Here is a 6356-nt window from a genome sequence, read left to right on the forward strand (position 1 = left end):
ATTAAGAAGAAGATCAGTCAGGTCAAACAGAATCGAACTCTATTCTGGACAATATCAAATCAAGTCAACAATATTACATTACAATAGCATGTAACGGAATACATTTTTTTAATAAAAAAAAACTGACAGACAAATAATTACATTAAATAAACATAAAACAAGTGAAAGCAAAAATAGTCCGGACTTGACTACTATACTTCAGTCTTTGAAATACTGATGCATCGGTTGTTCATCATTAGAAAACTGTCACAAAATTCTTTCTGTTCGATATGGTAGTCTTAATCTCTCATTGCTGGACCTGAGGATTGGGGGGTGGGTGGGTTGTCAGTGGGGCCAAAAGCTCTCGCCTTTACATGCCACTCACACATTTCATCTAGTCAAAGACAACAAAAAAGTGCCAACCTAGATCTTGTATCTTTCGTTAATATATTGCTACTGTGCCTAATATATTTCATATATATAAATAGGTTTGATGCAACTTTGCCTAATTTTCGTAGCTTTTGTATTAACTTGATTAAAAATCTGTTTATGAAAATATTGGAAATTGGAATGAAAATGAACGCTTTGTAGACGAATAATACCGACTTTCTTTGATTTCTAATAAAAACATATTACAGGAGAAACTCTCTCCTTCATCTCTGTCTCTGTCCCCATCTCATTTCAAATTTTTTCCTGTATCAATTTAAGTATACTTATGAAGAAATACTTTTCTGTGAAAGCATGCATTCTAAATATGGGAATTTTTAAAGTCATATAGTATCAACAAATACGACTATTCAGATGAGTTTATTATATTCCTATGTAGTAAATTTTCCTTATTTGACGTTATTTAGATTTGTACATTTATGTATTTATGCTCTTATTTTCTTTCTTTCTTAAATACAAAGATTCTTTCCGAAGATACGTATGAAACTTATGCATGATTTTATAAATTGTGTTATGACTGTCATAGTCCCTACACCCAGGCAGATGGGGTTATGTAGGATAATATAAAATCCCAGAAAATAGAATTGAAAACGGACTTAACTTAGCTACATAAGTGGATACGTTACAACAGACAGCAAAGTATATACCAAGAAAGTACTTCGAAATAAGATAAACTTTCTAAACCGATTGTTTACGTAACGAGACGAAGGTTTTGCAGTAACAAACGAAAATGAAGGCAAACGTTTTAAACCTGTATCAAATCCAGAACTGAAACCCAGTAACAAATAAATAACAAATTATCTATCCAAATAAATAACAAATTATCTATCTAGGTAATTATTTTCGCTCTATGCGTAATTGGTCATCATTAATTGGCCGTTTCACAATTCATTTCGGTTAGCTTGTTTACTGAGTCTGCAAGTTGTTTGAAGTCTTGCATACTACTTGTGAATGATATGCTTTACAGGTTAACATGCATATAGTTTTCTGCAGCGAACAAGACAAAACAAATTCACTGGGTTGAATTTGTTACATATTTTTCAATCAGGGTAATTGGTATTTCGTTTGACCTAACCTGTCCGAGTAAGCGTTCCCAGTGGATCGAACCAAGTATTTTGATGTCATGCAAAAGGATAGGATAAAGGTAGACAGGATGAGGATGCTGTTGCACAGTAAGCAGGCATTTGCTCGATCGTTGTCAAAGATACCGTAAAAAGGTTGTTGTTCTTCACATCCCAATCCACTTTAATCTTGTTACAACGAATGTGAAACAACTGCTTGTGTAGAGAACATCTTTTTGAAATAAAACCCCTTCCAAGCGTAACTATATGCCACTTCAGTAACATCCGTCCATAACCATCAAATTCTTTTGTAATAGGCGCTAGTACTTTAGTTCTTTATAAATAAGTAAGTGTAGACGTTATAACAATTTGACTAAATATTTTAGGATTGAAACAAACAGAAAATATGTAACTTATCAAGAACAGGAAAGAACACCACAATGCGTTAAAAATCTTAATCCAATTCAATACTGTATTACACACACTCCAGGTAGTATAAAACGTGAACAACATCTACAAGTTTTAATACCTAAACTAGAGCCAATGTATTAATTGTACCAAGACGTTTTTGTTTTTCATATTGTTGAAACCTGGTCTAGTTAGTTCGTTTCTCGTATCCTCGTGTTTCTAGGTTTTATTTTATAACTCTTGCAACACTTGTTTCCGCAGCATTTATTTGTGATAAATTCATTCACTTTTTAAAACATTTTAAAGATCACAGCTTTGCTTGGATTTTAATACGTTTAGAGACTGATAAGTTTGGTATTTAATACCGGTTTTGTCCGTAAAATATTTATTAGTTGCAGTTTAGGAACGAATGTGCAAAATATCGGGCTTTCGCTTTTTAAACTAAAAAAACAAATTTTTAAGATATAAATATTGTATTGAAAAAGATCAATCAAAAAGACAAATCCAGCAATCCGCCCCCCCCCCCAAAAAAAAATAAATAAATAAATAAATATGATAAGCTAAATATTTAGTTGAAAAGTAAGAACAAATGGAATTTTGGGCCATTTATACAAAGAATCGTGAAAAGTAGGAATAATGGATAAAATCCTGGAAAACGGAAAACAGAATAATTTTGTAAAAATCTTATAACGGCTCCAGTCTTAAGCCATTTAAAAGAAACAAAATGAAAAACAAGTAAACTAAACAAATAACAAAATAACAAAAACAAAGCCAAAATGAATAAATAAGCCAGGATTTTCATATACTATACTAATCATGTTACAATGTTCACATGAATTTGATCTATTTGTATTATTGTTACAGGCATTTATCTGACACCATTATGTGAGAGGAAAGATAACGAAGATCAAACTGGATGGCAATACAAAATAAAGAAAATGTTTAATTTTAATTTTTAATGTATTATTTGAGACAAACACTCCAGTAAACCGTAGTTATGTTTTAGTAGAGACACAAATACAGAAATTAAACTTGCTTGTTAACCTCTCGCAGACGCAATTTAAAATGATAAATTTTGTTTTGCTAAAAGTTTAATTTCAAAATTGATTTTTACTAAAAATTTAAAATCTGAAGCTGATAAAGTTTGTACTTAACAATGTTTCTCTATCCCATTATTATAATCATAATTTCTATTTCTAATCAGCTATAAATTTAGTTAGAAAATCCCGTCATTAAACGATAACAGTCGACATTTGGGAAGTTACGATGGAATTTTCAAATATGAATGGTAGAAACTCTTCTAATTCAATCCTCCAAAAGCATTGGAGATTTGGTGGAGTTTTGATACCATCGTATCCCAGCTTTGCTAAGTATATATGGGAGAGATGGCACTTACTTTATTTCAGTATGCTTACTGTTATTTTGCTGAAAATGTGAAAAGCTGTACTAAGAAGTTTGAACTATTGCAAACAAAGGGTCGGATTTTAGACTGATGATACTAAACCAAGTTCCATTGATACATCTCCTCCAGTGACCAGAAGAATCGATGCATAGAGGTTCCAATAGCAGAGAGGAACCCGAGAGGTGGAGAAAGGTCTAAAGTCAGTTGTATCAACAGACCGTAATGTCACATCCGGGTCTGCTATAATTCTACGACGATCATCCAAACCAAACGTGAGCCTGAAATTGACAGAAGTGAATAATATGATCTGTATTAATAAAAATGTTGACATATGGAACAACCTTATTCATTGACACATCAATCAGGACAACAGATGTAGCAGATTTAATTTCCAAATTGTTGGTTAAAAATGGAGACTTCCTTTGAAGCATACAATGCAGTGCAAGAACTAGACTATAGGTAGTATGAAGAGATAAAGCCTTATCAACATTGGCCAAGTCCAAATGTTTCAAGCTGGAATGGAGGATGCATCAAAAAGAAACACCAGAGCTAGATACCAAGTTTCCGCCTAATTCCACCACCTAGCAGAACATCGTTGCAATAGGATTTTAACATCATAAGAACAGTTTCTGAGGATCTCAGTAAATGTGATATGGCAGGCAAGATGAAACTAGTAAGACAAATTAACGAGATGGTTGATGTTGAGGATCGTGTGTAAATAATTGTTGCATTTATGTTAATATACAATGCCATTCACTTTGTACACGAAAAGAAGTTCGTATCACTCTGGTAGATTTGTCTGTGAAACTGTTAAAGAATAAAGATAGTGTAGTGGTTACAGTAGAAAACAATTTATACTGGACTGGAGCATGTTTGAAAAGGCAAAGTTCTGATCTGTCATGTCTGGAAGACCATGGTTACTGCACAGCAAATCTGTCGCGAATCGTACGTATTCAGGGTATGGGTTGGCTAAAGAAATAGGAAAGTGTTTGCTGGGAAAGTGTCTTATTGGAGATATACCAATATATGGAAATGTTCACATCGATGCTCCTTTGTAGGATGCGTACACCTTTCTATATCCAATAGGGGAAATAGAAAGATTGTCTGACCCCACTCATTAGGGTTGTTCTCGCTTCAAGATCTCTTACTGGGACAATACGTTTACGGGAAAGGAAACAAGAAAAGGAAAACAATCGAAACAGAATATTCTCCATTCATATGTTCAAGTCCAATGCAGTTCGATTTGCAAATGATGGAGGAAACAGGTCGTGATGAAAGAGCTATAATATTTCAACGTCAGCATGTACTTGAGGTTACTCAGTGATGTTATTTAGCGGATTGCAGCACATGTAGGTGTTATTTTAAGGTCTGTGAGGAAGGAAATACTTACAATTTGTAAATACGATTCAGTATTTATGGGCCCTCAACAAATCTCATCTAAATCTGACAGAAAATATTAAGCATATTCTTCTGGAAGCGCTGACAACATATATATGTCTCTCTCTCTCTTTATATATATATATATATATATATATATATATATATATATATATATATATATATATATATATATATATATATATATATATATATATATATAAGTGCTTTTCATTAGCTGTTACGAAATGGATTTCACAAAAAAGGAAAGTGACGGTTCTTGTCCAAGGACACATCAAGATTGGCGACATTACTGGTATGATACTCGCATTGAAACAAGCACGTTTTCGGTCGTTATTCAGGCACGATTAAACTCTGAGCCACCGCAGTTACATTTTTAATTTAGGACCAGAAGCACATCACGTGAAGTCTTTGATGAAGACGATACTGTGAACAATATTATTCAGATAGCGGTCTGATTTGGATACCACGCTGACACAATTTTCCTTTGGCACATGTTAGCCATCAAACGAAAATCTTGAATGGCATCACGTGTGTTTTTGGTCTATGACGCATGTAGATAAAATTAGAGGTTTGATCATAAAAATTAGATAACCTGATATTATTAATCGTTATATTTATTTTCACTACATTCAAGATTACATTAATTGTATTGTCTCAACAATTAAAAGATGCAAGTCTTTTAAAGCGCGCGCCCGCGCGCGCGTGTGTGTGTGTGTAACTTCTTCCTGACCTACACTTCTGTATCAAATCATACCGAACCTTTCTAATAAGCTGTATTATTATTATGATTCGTAAATAAAGAGGAGGTTCAAATGCTGCTCAAGTTTAAGTTAAACTACTTTTCGAAAAGTACGTTGGGACAGGAGATAATAACAAATTGCTCGCAAGGATTCTACAATTTGAATTCCATATAAATGCTAACAAAATGAGAACATCTGCTTATAAAAATACTACCAGTAGAAATTTAACATTACTTTTGGTTGTATGTAGGGCTCGGGTGCTGTAATGTTAAAATACTCTCTGCAGTTCGGTAATCTGGCTTGGTATCTTAAGGCACAGGAACGCAGAAATGTTTTTTTTTTTTAAAAGTGTAAACGGTACTTAAAGGACATTGCCCCAGGGCACATAAGAGTAACCGTGCTAGTATGACATGCTGAGTTTTCTATATTTTTTGTTGTTTGTGGCTGTTGATCCTATAATCTTTGTTTGTGTTTTTATTTCTTGTTAGTTGTTTCTTTTATGTATCTATGTATTATTTTTTGTTTTATTTAGTTATTATTATGTATTTGTTTGCTTGCTTGTTTTACTTTGTATTCATTTTCGGAGCACTCATTTTAATTATGAAATATTTATCTGTTATTATTGGACTACTATGCATTCTTTGTTGTTGTCGCGCCCAAGGAGATTGTTCCCGTCCTCCAATTAGTAATTGAAGATCTCGAAAAAAGAACAACATGATGATAGTTTTTGACTGGGCAAATTCCGCCAACTGGAATATTATCCTTTATTGAACTGGACCAATACTGAATGACATCAGAGCGTGGAGGGAAGGTCAATTTGGGTACTAATGGCAGGTAAGCATTAATTACATTGTTACATTTAATTTTATCCCCACCATAGCTACATATTCACATTTTAATAACAGTAATACATCAGTC

Source organism: Sinohyriopsis cumingii, chromosome 3, assembly GCF_028554795.1.
Source record: "Sinohyriopsis cumingii isolate HCF-2022 chromosome 3, ASM2855479v2, whole genome shotgun sequence".
Lineage (NCBI taxonomy): Eukaryota > Metazoa > Mollusca > Bivalvia > Unionida > Unionidae > Sinohyriopsis > Sinohyriopsis cumingii.